Below are 16,318 nucleotides of genomic sequence, written 5' to 3' on the forward strand. Positions count from 1 at the left end.
GTGATCCTTACTAGCTGGAAGTAAGGGAGATGGGGCATGAAGTTATTTCTAGGAGTTGGACACATACCAAGTTTAGCTCAGTTCTGGGCATCTTTGAAATACCTATACAAACTTGTTCCTACATAGTAACTTGCAACTTTGAATGAGAATGTGCTTGCTTACAGCAACGTGCTATATGTTCTGAATGCCCGAATTGGGAATCTGTGTCAAAACTTTGTTAGGAATTATGTGATCCTTACTAGCTGGAAGTAAGGGAGATGGGGCATGAAGGTATTTCTAGGAGTTGGACACATACCAAGTTTAGCTCAGTTCTGGGCATCTTTGAAATACCTATACAAACTTGTTCCTACATAGTAACTTGCATGTTTAATGAGAATCTGCTCGCTTACAGCAACGTGCTATATGTTCTGAATGCCCGAATTGGCAATCTGTGTCAAAACTTTGTTAGGAATTATGTGATCCTTACTAGCTGGAAGTAAGGGAGATGGGGCATGAAGTTATTTCTAGGAGTTGGACACATACCAAGTTTAGCTCAGTTCTGGGCATCTTTGAAATACCTATACAAACTTGTTCCTACATAGTAACTTGCAACTTTGAATGAGAATGTGCTTGCTTACAGCAACGTGCTATATGTTCTGAATGCCCGAATTGGCAATCTGTGTCAAAACTTTGTTAGGAATTATGTGATCCTTACTAGCTGGAAGTAAGGGAGATGGGGCATGAAGTTATTTCTAGGAGTTGGACACATACCAAGTTTAGCTCAGTTCTGGGCATCTTTGAAATACCTATACAAACTTGTTCCTACATAGTAACTTGCAACTTTGAATGAGAATGTGCTTGCTTACAGCAACGTGCTATATGTTCTGAATGCCCGAATTGGGAATCTGTGTCAAAACTTTGTTAGGAATTATGTGATCCTTACTAGCTGGAAGTAAGGGAGATGGGGCATGAAGTTATTTCTAGGAGTTGGACACATACCAAGTTTAGCTCAGTTCTGGGCATCTTTGAAATACCTATACAAACTTGTTCCTACATAGTAACTTGCATCTTTGAATGAGAATCTGCTTGCTTACAGCAACGTGCTATATGTTCTGAATGCCCGAATTGGGAATCTGTGTCAAAACTTTGTTAGGAATTATGTGATCCTTACTAGCTGGAAGTAAGGGAGATGGGGCATGAAGGTATTTCTAGGAGTTGGACACATACCAAGTTTAGCTCAGTTCTGGGCATCTTTGAAATACCTATACAAACTTGTTCCTACATAGTAACTTGCATGTTTAATGAGAATCTGCTTGCTTACAGCAACGTGCTATATGTTCTGAATGCCCGAATTGGCAATCTGTGTCAAAACTTTGTTAGGAATTATGTGATCCTTACTAGCTGAAAGTAAGGGAGATGGGGCATGAAGTTATTTCTAGGAGTTGGACACATACCAAGTTTAGCTCAGTTCTGGGCATCTTTGAAATACCTATACAAACTTGTTCCTACATAGTAACTTGCAACTTTGAATGAGAATGTGCTTGCTTACAGCAACGTGCTATATGTTCTGAATGCCCGAATTGGCAATCTGTGTCAAAACTTTGTTAGGAATTATGTGATCCTTACTAGCTGGAAGTAAGGGAGATGGGGCATGAAGTTATTTCTAAGAGTTGGACACATACCAAGTTTAGCTCAGTTCTGGGCATCTTTGAAATACCTATACAAACTTGTTCCTACATAGTAACTTGCAACTTTGAATGAGAATGTGCTTGCTTACAGCAACGTGCTATATGTTCTGAATGCCCGAATTGGGAATCTGTGTCAAAACTTTGTTAGGAATTATGTGATCCTTACTAGCTGGAAGTAAGGGAGATGGGGCATGAAGTTATTTCTAGGAGTTGGACACATACCAAGTTTAGCTCAGTTCTGGGCATCTTTGAAATACCTATACAAACTTGTTCCTACATAGTAACTTGCAACTTTGAATGAGAATGTGCTTGCTTACAGCAACGTGCTATATGTTCTGAATGCCCGAATTGGGAATCTGTGTCAAAACTTTGTTAGGAATTATGTGATCCTTACTAGCTGGAAGTAAGGGAGATGGGGCATGAAGTTATTTCTAGGAGTTGGACACATACCAAGTTTAGCTCAGTTCTGGGCATCTTTGAAATACCTATACAAACTTGTTCCTACATAGTAACTTGCAACTTTGAATGAGAATGTGCTTGCTTACAGCAACGTGCTATATGTTCTGAATGCCCGAATTGGGAATCTGTGTCAAAACTTTGTTAGGAATTATGTGATCCTTACTAGCTGGAAGTAAGGGAGATGGGGCATGAAGTTATTTCTAGGAGTTGGACACATACCAAGTTTAGCTCAGTTCTGGGCATCTTTGAAATACCTATACAAACTTGTTCCTACATAGTAACTTGCAACTTTGAATGAGAATGTGCTTGCTTACAGCAACGTGCTATATGTTCTGAATGCCCGAATTGGGAATCTGTGTCAAAACTTTGTTAGGAATTATGTGATCCTTACTAGCTGGAAGTAAGGGAGATGGGGCATGAAGTTATTTCTAGGAGTTGGACACATACCAAGTTTAGCTCAGTTCTGGGCATCTTTGAAATACCTATACAAACTTGTTCCTACATAGTAACTTGCATCTTTGAATGAGAATCTGCTTGCTTACAGCAACGTGCTATATGTTCTGAATGCCCGAATTGGGAATCTGTGTCAAAACTTTGTTAGGAATTATGTGATCCTTACTAGCTGGAAGTAAGGGAGATGGGGCATGAAGTTATTTCTAGGAGTTGGACACATACCAAGTTTAGCTCAGTTCTGGGCATCTTTGAAATACCTATACAAACTTGTTCCTACATAGTAACTTGCAACTTTGAATGAGAATGTGCTTGCTTACAGCAACGTGCTATATGTTCTGAATGCCCGAATTGGCAATCTGTGTCAAAACTTTGTTAGGAATTATGTGATCCTTTACTAGCTGGAAGTAAGGGAGATGGGGCATGAAGTTATTTCTAGGAGTTGGACACATACCAAGTTTAGCTCAGTTCTGGGCATCTTTGAAATACCTATACAAACTTGTTCGTACATAGTAACTTGCATCTTTGAATGAGAATCTGCTTGCTTACAGCAACGTGCTATATGTTCTGAATGCCCGAATTGGGAATCTGTGTCAAAACTTTGTTAGGAATTATGTGATCCTTACTAGCTGGAAGTAAGGGAGATGGGGCATGAAGTTATTTCTAGGAGTTGGACACATACCAAGTTTAGCTCAGTTCTGGGCATCTTTGAAATACCTATACAAACTTGTTCCTACATAGTAACTTGCATCTTTGAATGAGAATGTGCTTGCTTACAGCAACGTGCTATATGTTCTGAATGCCCGAATTGGGAATCTGTGTCAAAACTTTGTTAGGAATTATGTGATCCTTACTAGCTGGAAGTAAGGGAGATGGGGCATGAAGTTATTTCTAGGAGTTGGACACATACCAAGTTTAGCTCAGTTCTGGGCATCTTTGAAATACCTATACAAACTTGTTCCTACATAGTAACTTGCATCTTTGAATGAGAATGTGCTTGCTTACAGCAACGTGCTATATGTTCTGAATGCCCGAATTGGGAATCTGTGTCAAAACTTTGTTAGGAATTATGTGATCCTTACTAGCTGGAAGTAAGGGAGATGGGGCATGAAGTTATTTCTAGGAGTTGGACACATACCAAGTTTAGCTCAGTTCTGGGCATCTGTGAAATACCTATACAAACTTGTTCCTACATAGTAACTTGCATCTTTGAATGAGAATGTGCTTGCTTACAGCAACGTGCTATATGTTCTGATTGCCCGAATTGGCATTCTGTGTCAAAACTTTGTTAGGAATTATGTGATCCTTACTAGCTGGAAGTAAGGGAGATGGGGCATGAAGTTATTTTTAGGAGTTGGACACATACTAAGTTTAGCTCAGTTCTGGGCATCTTTGAAATACCTATACAAACTTGTTCCTACATAGTAACTTGCATCTTTAATGAGAATGTGCTTGGTGACAGCAACGTGCTATATGTTCTGAATGCCCGAATTGGCAATCTGTGTCAAAACTTTGTTAGGAATTATGTGATCCTTACTAGCTGGAAGTAAGGGAGATGGGGCATGAAGTTATTTCTAGGAGTTGGACACATACCAAGTTTAGCTCAGTTCTGGGCATCTTTGAAATACCTATACAAACTTGTTCCTACATAGTAACTTGCAACTTTGAATGAGAATGTGCTTGCTTACAGCAACGTGCTATATGTTCTGAATGCCCGAATTGGCAATCTGTGTCAAAACTTTGTTAGGAATTATGTGATCCTTACTAGCTGGAAGTAAGGGAGGTGGGGCATGAAGTTATTTCTAGGAGTTGGACACATACCAAGTTTAGCTCAGTTCTGGGCATCTTTGAAATACCTATACAAACTTGTTCCTACATAGTAACTTGCAACTTTGAATGAGAATGTGCTTGCTTACAGCAACGTGCTATATGTTCTGAATGCCCGAATAGGGAATCTGTGTCTATACTTTGTTAGGAATTATGTGATCCTTACTAGCTGGAAGTAAGGGAGATGGGGCATGAAGTTATTTCTAGGAGTTGGACACATACCAAGTTTAGCTCAGTTCTGGGCATCTTTGAAATACCTATACAAACTTGTTCCTACATAGTAACTTGCATCTTTGAATGAGAATCTGCTTGCTTACAGCAACGTGCTATATGTTCTGAATGCCCGAATAGGGAATCTGTGTCAAAACTTTGTTAGGAATTATGTGATCCTTACTAGCTGGAAGTAAGGGAGATGGGGCATGAAGTTATTTCTAGGAGTTGGACACATACCAAGTTTAGCTCAGTTCTGGGCATCTTTGAAATACCTATACAAACTTGTTCCTACATAGTAACTTGCAACTTTGAATGAGAATGTGCTTGCTTACAGCAACGTGCTATATGTTCTGAATGCCCGAATTGGGAATCTGTGTCAAAACTTTGTTAGGAATTATGTGATCCTTACTAGCTGGAAGTAAGGGAGATGGGGCATGAAGTTATTTCTAGGAGTTGGACACATACCAAGTTTAGCTCAGTTCTGGGCATCTTTGAAATACCTATACAAACTTGTTCCTACATAGTAACTTGCAACTTTGAATGAGAATGTGCTTGCTTACAGCAACGTGCTATATGTTCTGAATGCCCGAACTGGGAATCTGTGTCAAAACTTTGTTAGGAATTATGTGATCCTTACTAGCTGGAAGTAAGGGAGATGGGGCATGAAGTTATTTCTAGGAGTTGGACACATACCAAGTTTAGCTCAGTTCTGGGCATCTTTGAAATACCTATACAAACTTGTTCCTACATAGTAACTTGCATCTGTGAATGAGAATGTGCTTGCTTACAGCAACGTGCTATATGTTCTGAATGCCCGAATTGGCAATCTGTGTCAAAACTTTGTTAGGAATTATGTGATCCTTACTAGCTGGAAGTAAGGGAGATGGGGCATGAAGTTATTTCTAGGAGTTGGACACATACCAAGTTTAGCTCAGTTCTGGGCATCTTTGAAATACCTATACAAACTTGTTGCTACATAGTAACTTGCATCATTAATGAGAATCTGCTTGCTTACAGCAACGTGCTATATGTTCTGAATGCCCGAATTGGGAATCTGTGTCAAAACTTTGTTAGGAATTATGTGATCCTTACTAGCTGGAAGTAAGGGAGATGGGGCATGAAGGTATTTCTAGGAGTTGGACACATACCAAGTTTAGCTCAGTTCTGGGCATCTTTGAAATACCTATACAAACTTGTTCCTACATAGTAACTTGCAACTTTGAATGAAAATGTGCTTGCTTACAGCAACGTGCTATATGTTCTGAATGCCCGAATTGGGAATCTGTGTCAAAACTTTGTTAGGAATTATGTGATCCTTACTAGCTGGAAGTAAGGGAGATGGGGCATGAAGTTATTTCTAGGAGTTGGACACATACCAAGTTTAGCTCAGTTCTGGGCATCTTTGAAATACCTATACAAACATGTTCCTACATAGTAACTTGCATCTTTGAATGAGAATCTGCTTCCTTACAGCAACGTGCTATATGTTCTGAATGCCCGAATTGGGAATCTGTGTCAAAACTTTGTTAGGAATTATGTGATCCTTACTAGCTGGAAGTAAGGGAGATGGGGCATGAAGTTATTTCTAGGAGTTGGACACATACCAAGTTTAGCTCAGTTCTGGGCATCTTTGAAATACCTATACAAACTTGTTCCTACATAGTAACTTCCAACTTTGAATGAAAATGTGCTTGCTTACAGCAACGTGCTATATGTTCTGAATGCCCGAATTGGGAATCTGTGTCAAAACTTTGTTAGGAATTATGTGATCCTTACTAGCTGGAAGTAAGGGAGATGGGGCATGAAGTTATTTCTAGGAGTTGGACACATACCAAGTTTTGCTCAGTTCTGGGCATCTTTGAAATACCTATACAAACTTGTTCCTACATAGTAACTTGCATCTTTGAATGAGAATCTGCTTGCTTACAGCAACGTGGCATATGTTCTGAATGCCCGAATTGGGAATCTGTGTCAAAACTTTGTTAGGAATTATGTGATCCTTACTAGCTGGAAGTAAGGGAGATGGGGCATGAAGTTATTTCTAGGAGTTGGACACATACCAAGTTTAGCTCAGTTCTGGGCATCTTTGAAATACCTATACAAACTTGTTCCTACATAGTAACTTGCATCTTTGAATGAGAATGTGCTTGCTTACAGCAACGTGCTATATGTTCTGAATGCCCGAATTGGCAATCTGTGTCAAAACTTTGTTAGGAATTATGTGATCCTTACTAGCTGGAAGTAAGGGAGATGAGGCATGAAGTTATTTCTTGGAGTTAGAGACATACCAAGTTTAGCTCAGTTCTGGGCATCTTTGAAATACCTATACAAACTTGTTCCTACATAGTAACTTGCATCTTTGAATGAGAATGTGCTTGCTTACAGCAACGTGCTATATGTTCTGAATGCCCGATTTGGGAATCTGTGTCAAAACTTTGTTAGGAATTATGTGATCCTTACTAGCTGGAAGTAAGGGAGGTGGGGCATGAAGTTATTTCTAGGAGTTGGACACATACCAAGTTTAGCTCAGTTCTGGGCATCTTTGAAATACCTATACAAACTTGTTCCTACATAGTAACTTGCATCTTTGAATGAGAATCTGCTTGCTTACAGCAACGTGCTATATGTTCTGAATGCCCGAATTGGCAATCTGTGTCAAAACTTTGTTAGGAATTATGTGATCCTTACTAGCTGGAAGTAAGGGAGGTGGGGCATGAAGTTATTTCTAGGAGTTGGACACATACCAAGTTTAGCTCAGTTCTGGGCATCTTTGAAATACCTATACAAACTTGTTCCTACATAGTAACTTGCAACTTTGAATGAGAATGTGCTTGCTTACAGCAACGTGCTATATGTTCTGAATGCCCGAATTGGGAATCTGTGTCAAAACTTTGTTAGGAATTATGTGATCCTTACTAGCTGGAAGTAAGGGAGATGGGGCATGAAGTTATTTCTAGGAGTTGGACACATACCAAGTTTAGCTCAGTTCTGGGCATCTTTGAAATACCTATACAAACTTGTTGCTACATAGTAACTTGCATCATTAATGAGAATCTGCTTGCTTACAGCAACGTGCTATATGTTCTGAATGCCCGAATTGGGAATCTGTGTCAAAACTTTGTTAGGAATTATGTGATCCTTACTAGCTGGAAGTAAGGGAGATGGGGCATGAAGGTATTTCTAGGAGTTGGACACATACCAAGTTTAGCTCAGTTCTAGGCATCTTTGAAATACCTATACAAACTTGTTCCTACATAGTAACTTGCAACTTTGAATGAAAATGTGCTTGCTTACAGCAACGTGCTATATGTTCTGAATGCCCGAATTGGGAATCTGTGTCAAAACTTTGTTAGGAATTATGTGATCCTTACTAGCTGGAAGTAAGGGAGATGGGGCATGAAGTTATTTCTAGGAGTTGGACACATACCAAGTTTAGCTCAGTTCTGGGCATCTTTGAAATACCTATACAAACATGTTCCTACATAGTAACTTGCATCTTTGAATGAGAATCTGCTTGCTTACAGCAACGTGCTATATGTTCTGAATGCCCGAATTGGGAATCTGTGTCAAAACTTTGTTAGGAATTATGTGATCCTTACTAGCTGGAAGTAAGGGAGATGGGGCATGAAGTTATTTCTAGGAGTTGGACACATACCAAGTTTAGCTCAGTTCTGGGCATCTTTGAAATACCTATACAAACTTGTTCCTACATAGTAACTTCCAACTTTGAATGAAAATGTGCTTGCTTACAGCAACGTGCTATATGTTCTGAATGCCCGAATTGGGAATCTGTGTCAAAACTTTGTTAGGAATTATGTGATCCTTACTAGCTGGAAGTAAGGGAGATGGGGCATGAAGTTATTTCTAGGAGTTGGACACATACCAAGTTTAGCTCAGTTCTGGGCATCTTTGAAATACCTATACAAACTTGTTCCTACATAGTAACTTGCATCTTTGAATGAGAATCTGCTTGCTTACAGCAACGTGGCATATGTTCTGAATGCCCGAATTGGGAATCTGTGTCAAAACTTTGTTAGGAATTATGTGATCCTTACTAGCTGGAAGTAAGGGAGATGGGGCATGAAGTTATTTCTAGGAGTTGGACACATACCAAGTTTAGCTCAGTTCTGGGCATCTTTGAAATACCTATACAAACTTGTTCCTACATAGTAACTTGCATCTTTGAATGAGAATCTGCTTGCTTACAGCAACGTGCTATATGTTCTGAATGCCCGAATTGGCAATCTGTGTCAAAACTTTGTTAGGAATTATGTGATCCTTACTAGCTGGAAGTAAGGGAGATGGGGCATGAAGTTATTTCTAGGAGTTGGACACATACCAAGTTTAGCTCAGTTCTGGGCATCTTTGAAATACCTATACAAACTTGTTCCTACATAGTAACTTGCAACTTTGAATGAGAATGTGCTTGCTTACAGCAACGTGCTATATGTTCTGAATGCCCGAATTGGGAATCTGTGTCAAAACTTTGTTAGGAATTATGTGATCCTTACTAGCTGGAAGTAAGGGAGATGGGGCATGAAGTTATTTCTAGGAGTTGGACACATACCAAGTTTAGCTCAGTTCTGGGCATCTTTGAAATACCTATACAAACTTGTTCCTACATAGTAACTTGCATCTTTGAATGAGAATGTGCTTGCTTACAGCAACGTGCTATATGTTCTGAATGCCCGAATTGGGAATCTGTGTCAAAACTTTGTTAGGAATTATGTGATCCTTACTAGCTGGAAGTAAGGGAGATGGGGCATGAAGGTATTTCTAGGAGTTGGACACATACCAAGTTTAGCTCAGTTCTGGGCATCTTTGAAATACCTATACAAACTTGTTCCTACATAGTAACTTGCATCTTTAATGAGAATCTGCTTGCTTACAGCAACGTGCTATATGTTCTGAATGCCCGAATTGGGAATCTGTGTCAAAACTTTGTTAGGAATTATGTGATCCTTACTAGCTGGAAGTAAGGGAGATGGGGCATGAAGTTATTTCTAGGAGTTGGACACATACCAAGTTTAGCTCAGTTCTGGGCATCTTTGAAATACCTATACAAACTTGTTCCTACATAGTAACTTGCAACTTTGAATGAGAATGTGCTTGCTTACAGCAACGTGCTATATGTTCTGAATGCCCGAATTGGGAATCTGTGTCAAAACTTTGTTAGGAATTATGTGATCCTTACTAGCTGGAAGTAAGGGAGATGGGGCATGAAGTTATTTCTAGGAGTTGGACACATACCAAGTTTAGCTCAGTTCTGGGCATCTTTGAAATACCTATACAAACTTGTTCCTACATAGTAACTTGCAACTTTGAATGAGAATGTGCTTGCTTACAGCAACGTGCTATATGTTCTGAATGCCCGAATTGGGAATCTGTGTCAAAACTTTGTTAGGAATTATGTGATCCTTACTAGCTGGAAGTAAGGGAGATGGGGCATGAAGTTATTTCTAGGAGTTGGACACATACCAAGTTTAGCTCAGTTCTGGGCATCTTTGAAATACCTATACAAACTTGTTCCTACATAGTAACTTGCATCTTTGAATGAGAATCTGCTTGCTTACAGCAACGTGCTATATGTTCTGAATGCCCGAATTGGGAATCTGTGTCAAAACTTTGTTAGGAATTATGTGATCCTTACTAGCTGGAAGTAAGGGAGATGGGGCATGAAGTTATTTCTAGGAGTTGGACACATACCAAGTTTAGCTCAGTTCTGGGCATCTTTGAAATACCTATACAAACTTGTTCCTACATAGTAACTTGCAACTTTGAATGAGAATGTGCTTGCTTACAGCAACGTGCTATATGTTCTGAATGCCCGAATTGGGAATCTGTGTCAAAACTTTGTTAGGAATTATGTGATCCTTACTAGCTGGAAGTAAGGGAGATGGGGCATGAAGTTATTTCTAGGAGTTGGACACATACCAAGTTTAGCTCAGTTCTGGGCATCTTTGAAATACCTATACAAACTTGTTCCTACATAGTAACTTGCATCTTTGAATGAGAATCTGCTTGCTTACAGCAACGTGCTATATGTTCTGAATGCCCGAATAGGGAATCTGTGTCAAAACTTTGTTAGGAATTATGTGATCCTTACTAGCTGGAAGTAAGGGAGATGGGGCATGAAGTTATTTCTAGGAGTTGGACACATACCAAGTTTAGCTCAGTTCTGGGCATCATTGAAATACCTATACAAACTTGTTCCTACATAGTAACTTGCATCTTTAATGAGAATCTGCTTGTTTACAGCAACGTGCTATATGTTCTGAATGCCCGAATTGGCAATCTGTGTCAAAACTTTGTTAGGAATTATGTGATCCTTACTAGCTGGAAGTAAGGGAGATGGGGCATGAAGTTATTTCTAGGAGTTGGACACATACCAAGTTTAGCTCAGTTCTGGGCATCTTTGAAATACCTATACAAACTTGTTCCTACATAGTAACTTGCATCTTTGAATGAGAATGTGCTTGCTTACAGCAACGTGCTATATGTTCTGAATGCCCGAATTGGGAATCTGTGTCAAAACTTTGTTAGGAATTATGTGATCCTTACTAGCTGGAAGTAAGGGAGATGGGGCATGAAGGTATTTCTAGGAGTTGGACACATACCAAGTTTAGCTCAGTTCTGGGCATCTTTGAAATACCTATACAAACTTGTTCCTACATAGTAACTTGCATCTTTAATGAGAATCTGCTTGCTTACAGCAACGTGCTATATGTTCTGAATGCCCGAATTGGGAATCTGTGTCAAAACTTTGTTAGGAATTATGTGATCCTTACTAGCTGGAAGTAAGGGAGATGGGGCATGAAGTTATTTCTAGGAGTTGGACACATACCAAGTTTAGCTCAGTTCTGGGCATCTTTGAAATACCTATACAAACTTGTTCCTACATAGTAACTTGCAACTTTGAATGAGAATGTGCTTGCTTACAGCAACGTGCTATATGTTCTGAATGCCCGAATTGGGAATCTGTGTCAAAACTTTGTTAGGAATTATGTGATCCTTACTAGCTGGAAGTAAGGGAGATGGGGCATGAAGTTATTTCTAGGAGTTGGACACATACCAAGTTTAGCTCAGTTCTGGGCATCTTTGAAATACCTATACAAACTTGTTCCTACATAGTAACTTGCAACTTTGAATGAGAATGTGCTTGCTTACAGCAACGTGCTATATGTTCTGAATGCCCGAATTGGGAATCTGTGTCAAAACTTTGTTAGGAATTATGTGATCCTTACTAGCTGGAAGTAAGGGAGATGGGGCATGAAGTTATTTCTAGGAGTTGGACACATACCAAGTTTAGCTCAGTTCTGGGCATCTTTGAAATACCTATACAAACTTGTTCCTACATAGTAACTTGCATCTTTGAATGAGAATCTGCTTGCTTACAGCAACGTGCTATATGTTCTGAATGCCCGAATTGGGAATCTGTCTCAAAACTTTGTTAGGAATTATGTGATCCTTACTAGCTGGAAGTAAGGGAGATGGGGCATGAAGTTATTTCTAGGAGTTGGACACATACCAAGTTTAGCTCAGTTCTGGGCATCTTTGAAATACCTATACAAACTTGTTCCTACATAGTAACTTGCAACTTTGAATGAGAATGTGCTTGCTTACAGCAACGTGCTATATGTTCTGAATGCCCGAATTGGGAATCTGTGTCAAAACTTTGATAGGAATTATGTGATCCTTACTAGCTGGAAGTAAGGGAGATGGGGCATGAAGTTATTTCTAGGAGTTGGACACATACCAAGTTTAGCTCAGTTCTGGGCATCTTTGAAATACCTATACAAACTTGTTCCTACATAGTAACTTGCATCTTTGAATGAGAATCTGCTTGCTTACAGCAACGTGCTATATGTTCTGAATGCCCGAATAGGGAATCTGTGTCAAAACTTTGTTAGGAATTATGTGATCCTTACTAGCTGGAAGTAAGGGAGATGGGGCATGAAGTTATTTCTAGGAGTTGGACACATACCAAGTTTAGCTCAGTTCTGGGCATCTTTGAAATACCTATACAAACTTGTTCCTACATAGTAACTTGCATCTTTAATGAGAATCTGCTTGTTTACAGCAACGTGCTATATGTTCTGAATGCCCGAATTGGCAATCTGTGTCAAAACTTTGTTAGGAATTATGTGATCCTTACTAGCTGGAAGTAAGGGAGATGGGGCATGAAGTTATTTCTAGGAGTTGGACACATACCAAGTTTAGCTCAGTTCTGGGCATCTTTGAAATACCTATACAAAATTGTTCCTACATAGTAACTTGCAACTTTGAATGAGAATGTGCTTGCTTACAGCAACGTGCTATATGTTCTGAATGCCCGAATTGGCAATCTGTGTCAAAACTTTGTTAGGAATTATGTGATCCTTACTAGCTGGAAGTAAGGGAGATGGGGCATGAAGTTATTTCTAGGAGTTGGACACATACCAAGTTTAGCTCAGTTCTGGGCATCTTTGAAATACCTATACAAACTTGTTCCTACATAGTAACTTGCAACTTTGAATGAGAATGTGCTTGCTTACAGCAACGTGCTATATGTTCTGAATGCCCGAATTGGGAATCTGTGTCAAAACTTTGTTAGGAATTATGTGATCCTTACTAGCTGGAAGTAAGGGAGATGGGGCATGAAGTTATTTCTAGGAGTTGGACACATACCAAGTTTAGCTCAGTTCTGGGCATCTTTGAAAAACCTATACAAACTTTTTCCTACATAGTAACTTGCATCTTTGAATGAGAATGTGCTTGCTTACAGCAACGTGCTATATGTTCTGAATGCCCGAATTGGGAATGTGTGTCAAAACTTTGTTAGGAATTATGTGATCCTTACTAGCTGGAAGTAAGGGAGATGGGGCATGAAGTTATTTCTAGGAGTTGGACACATACCAAGTTTAGCTCAGTTCTGGGCATCTTTGAAATACCTATACAAACTTGTTCCTACATAGTAACTTGCATCTTTGAATGAGAATGTGCTTGCTTACAGCAACGTGCTATATGTTCTGAATGCCCGAATTGGGAATCTGTGTCAAAACTTTGTTAGGAATTATGTGATCCATACTAGCTGGAAGTAAGGGAGATGGGGCATGAAGTTATTTCTAGGAGTTGGACACATACCAAGTTTAGCTCAGTTCTGGGCATCTTTGAAATACCTATACAAACTTGTTCCTACATAGTAACTTGCATCTTTGAATGAGAATCTGCTTGCTTACAGCAACGTGCTATATGTTCTGAATGCCCGAATTGGCAATCTGTGTCAAAACTTTGTTAGGAATTATGTGATCCTCACTAGCTGGAAGTAAGGGAGATGAGGCATGAAGTTATTTCTTGGAGTTAGAGACATACCAAGTTTAGCTCAGTTCTGGGCATCTTTGAAATACCTATACAAACTTGTTCCTACATAGTAACTTGCATCTTTGAATGAGAATGTGCTTGCTTACAGCAACGTGCTATATGTTCTGAATGCCCGATTTGGGAATCTGTGTCAAAACTTTGTTAGGAATTATGTGATCCTTACTAGCTGGAAGTAAGGGAGGTGGGGCATGAAGTTATTTCTAGGAGTTGGACACATACCAAGTTTAGCTCAGTTCTGGGCATCTTTGAAATACCTATACAAACTTGTTCCTACATAGTAACTTGCATCTTTGAATGAGAATCTGCTTGCTTACAGCAACGTGCTATATGCTCTGAATGCCCGAATTGGCAATCTGTGTCAAAACTTTGTTAGGAATTATGTGATCCTTACTAGCTGGAAGTAAGGGAGGTGGGGCATGAAGTTATTTCTAGGAGTTGGACACATACCAAGTTTAGCTCAGTTCTGGGCATCTTTGAAATACCTATACAAACTTGTTCCTACATAGTAACTTGCATCTTTGAATGAGAATCTGCTTGCTTACAGCAACGTGCTATATGTTCTGAATGCCCGAATTGGCAATCTGTGTCAAAACTTTGTTAGGAATTATGTGATCCTTACTAGCTGGAAGTAAGGGAGATGGGGCATGAAGTTATTTCTAGGAGTTGGACACATACCAAGTTTAGCTCAGTTCTGGGCATCTTTGAAATACCTATACAAACTTGTTCCTACATAGTAACTTGCAACTTTGAATGAGAATGTGCTTGCTTACAGCAACGTGCTATATGTTCTGAATGCCCGAATTGGGAATCTGTGTCAAAACTTTGTTAGGAATTATGTGATCCTTACTAGCTGGAAGTAAGGGAGATGGGGCATGAAGTTATTTCTAGGAGTTGGACACATACCAAGTTTAGCTCAGTTCTGGGCATCTTTGAAATACCTATACAAACTTGTTCCTACATAGTAACTTGCATCTTTGAATGAGAATGTGCTTGCTTACAGCAACGTGCTATATGTTCTGAATGCCCGAATTGGGAATCTGTGTCAAAACTTTGTTAGGAATTATGTGATCCTTACTAGCTGGAAGTAAGGGAGATGGGGCATGAAGGTATTTCTAGGAGTTGGACACATACCAAGTTTAGCTCAGTTCTGGGCATCTTTGAAATACCTATACAAACTTGTTCCTACATAGTAACTTGCATCTTTAATGAGAATCTGCTTGCTTACAGCAACGTGCTATATGTTCTGAATGCCCGAATTGGGAATCTGTGTCAAAACTTTGTTAGGAATTATGTGATCCTTACTAGCTGGAAGTAAGGGAGATGGGGCATGAAGTTATTTCTAGGAGTTGGACACATACCAAGTTTAGCTCAGTTCTGGGCATCTTTGAAATACCTATACAAACTTGTTCCTACATAGTAACTTGCAACTTTGAATGAGAATGTGCTTGCTTACAGCAACGTGATATATGTTCTGAATGCCCGAATTGGGAATCTGTGTCAAAACTTTGTTAGGAATTATGTGACCCTTACTAGCTGGAAGTAAGGGAGATGGGGCATGAAGGTATTTCTAGGAGTTGGACACATACCAAGTTTAGCTCAGTTCTGGGCATCTTTGAAATACCTATACAAACTTGTTCCTACATAGTAACTTGCAACTTTGAATGAGAATGTGCTTGCTTACAGCAACGTGCTATATGTTCTGAATGCCCGAACTGGGAATCTGTGTCAAAACTTTGTTAGGAATTATGTGATCCTTACTAGCTGGAAGTAAGGGAGATGGGGCATGAAGTTATTTCTAGGAGTTGGACACATACCAAGTTTAGCTCAGTTCTGGGCATCTTTGAAATACCTATACAAACTTGTTCCTACATAGTAACTTGCATCTGTGAATGAGAATGTGCTTGCTTACAGCAACGTGCTATATGTTCTGAATGCCCGAATTGGCAATCTGTGTCAAAACTTTGTTAGGAATTATGTGATCCTTACTAGCTGGAAGTAAGGGAGATGGGGCATGAAGTTATTTCTAGGAGTTGGACACATACCAAGTTTAGCTCAGTTCTGGGCATCTTTGAAATACCTATACAAACTTGTTGCTACATAGTAACTTGCATCATTAATGAGAATCTGCTTGCTTACAGCAACGTGCTATATGTTCTGAATGCCCGAATTGGGAATCTGTGTCAAAACTTTGTTAGGAATTATGTGATCCTTACTAGCTGGAAGTAAGGGAGATGGGGCATGAAGGTATTTCTAGGAGTTGGACACATACCAAGTTTAGCTCAGTTCTGGGCATCTTTGAAATACCTATACAAACTTGTTCCTACATAGTAACTTGCAACTTT

Source organism: Diceros bicornis, chromosome 30 (genome assembly GCF_020826845.1).
Source record: "Diceros bicornis minor isolate mBicDic1 chromosome 30, mDicBic1.mat.cur, whole genome shotgun sequence".
Classification (NCBI taxonomy): Eukaryota; Metazoa; Chordata; class Mammalia; order Perissodactyla; family Rhinocerotidae; genus Diceros; species Diceros bicornis.